At 53.1% G+C, this 1,986-nt stretch overlaps 1 long non-coding RNA gene across 1 annotated transcript; it reads right to left on the bottom strand.

The window, feature by feature from the left end:
- Positions 1-770: 770 nt before the first annotated feature.
- Positions 771-1,794, bottom strand: LOC109289348. Its single transcript, XR_002095341.1, has 3 exons — positions 1,774-1,794; positions 1,403-1,599; positions 771-808 (listed from the first exon to the last, which is right to left on the bottom strand). It is a non-coding gene; the product is annotated as an uncharacterized LOC109289348 (long non-coding RNA).
- Between the last annotated feature and the right edge of the window lie 192 nt (positions 1,795-1,986).

Raw genomic sequence — 1,986 nt, 5'->3', positions numbered from 1 at the left:
TTCCTAGCCGCCTCCCCACATTGCCGACTCATGTTCATCTTGGAGTCAATAATGACTCCCAGATCCTTTTCCACCTCCGTGCTGACAAGAGGGGAGTTCCCCAGCCTGTATGTGTGGTGCCAATTGTTCCTCCCCAGGTGCATCACCTTACACTTGTCTGTGTTAAACCCCATCCTGTTCTCCTCCGCCCATCCTTGTAACCTGTCTAGGTCCAACTGTAGCCTGTTGCTCCCCTCAGTTGTGCCCACATCCCCCCACATCTTACTAATCAGTTATTGGTCTTTAACACATTAATGTGAAAGTAGTATCCAGAAACCCGTCAGGATTGGTCCCCGTCATGCTGGCACTTTTGCAAAAGCTAACAAAAGAACAACCTCTGCCAACGCATGGAGGGTGATATTTTAAGGGTGGAGGAAGACGAATACATAAAATACACACTTTTTTCCCCTAAAAGTATTGTTATTTTTGTAAGTAGACAAAGAATCAGTTCTCCCCTTACTCCTAGCCATCATTAATTGACTAACTTCATATAATCCAATTTATTCTTTATATTGAGATTTTCCCTAAAACGTGAACAAAACTTTCCAGAAAGAGGAGGGCATGGGCCCTGCTCCAAAAACTGAACAACATACAAAAAGGAAGGCAAGGATTTTGTGGCTGATGTCTCTGATTGGACCGGCGGCATGGCTGGGATAGGGCTGTACAAGACGTCGAACGCTATGCATGCCTCGTCCCAGAGACCCGGGGCACAACCTTGCCTCTTGCGTCTTCCCTGGCCCATCCCAGCTACACCATCGCTCCAGCACGACTGAAAAGAGAGAGTCAGACAGAGAAAGGCAGAAAGCAATACAGGAGTCTAGCAAAGGCATCAGAGGACAGGAGCTTATTCATCCCATAGTAAGCATTTTTGGGGAACACTTCTAAATGGAGCAACCTCCCACTTCTGGCAGAGCCGGCTCCCCCGCCGCCCTGGCGTGCCAGCACCAACTGCTCCCCCCACCTCGTTCCCATTCCCGGCGCCCTGCCTCCCTACCCACGAGCAGGTTGAATCGCGAGATAAGTTAACAAAATAGAGAGGCAGGAAGTGAGCTGGCTGTTTCCTCGGTATTGCAGAAGTGGGTTCAAGGAAGAGTTTGCAGGGTTTTGTGGATATTGATTGCTCCGGGGCTCACAGGAATCGTAGCTGGGGACCCTTGCGGGAAAGCACCCCTTTGTGCCCGGCTCCAAGCGAAAGGCACACGGCTGCCTTGAAACTTGGAGGTGTTTCTCCTCTCTCCGTCCATCCGGTGCAAAGTGGTAAATGTGCCTATTAAAGTGCTAATGTCCTACAAGTGGAATCCCACCTCCAAGTGTGTTAGGGTAATGAGTTCACACCTAACTAATGGAGACTTAATAGACTCACTAATGGGCTGCCTTTTCCCCAACAGTTTATGACCCCTCAGGATGGCAGTTGTTAGGGCAGAGCGAGGTTAGAGGCTGAGCGCTGTCCTCCAGCCCGTGCAGCAGCTCCCTTTGATCCCCCTGGTCTCGCAGCCCCTGGCCTCGCTGACTTGCTCTGGCTCTGGAGGCAGTTTCCAGGGACACCGTCTCTCCACCTTTCTGCGAGGAAAAATAAACAGTTTGAGGCTCCCGTGTCTTTATTAAACATTTCCTTTAAACTGCATACTTTGGCGCCGTGCCCAACTGCACCAAGAAAGCTTCCACAGAGCAGCGCGAGCCTCCGGCTTGGCCACATGGTTCCCAGGATAAATGACCCTTTGAGAGAGCGCGCACCTGCGGCGGGAGCCCCTCCCCGGCTCGGGCCCTGCCGGGCTTCCTGCCTCCCCGGGGCATCCCACGGAGGTCCCCTCGGCTCCCTGCCGCACGTGAACCTCCGGGCATGTTTGGGGAAGAGACGAGGGTGACCGAGGCGTGCCTCGCACGCTTGCGTGGGTGCCTGCGCCCACCTGGCAGAGAGGCCGGGAGGCCTACCAAACGCAGCAAGCT

Source organism: Gavialis gangeticus, unplaced genomic scaffold (genome assembly GCF_001723915.1).
Source record: "Gavialis gangeticus isolate Ggan-Ray unplaced genomic scaffold, GavGan_comp1, whole genome shotgun sequence".
Lineage (NCBI taxonomy): Eukaryota > Metazoa > Chordata > Crocodylia > Gavialidae > Gavialis > Gavialis gangeticus.
Note: the sequence above shows the minus strand (reverse complement) of the source record. Positions and strands in the feature narration are given on the sequence as shown.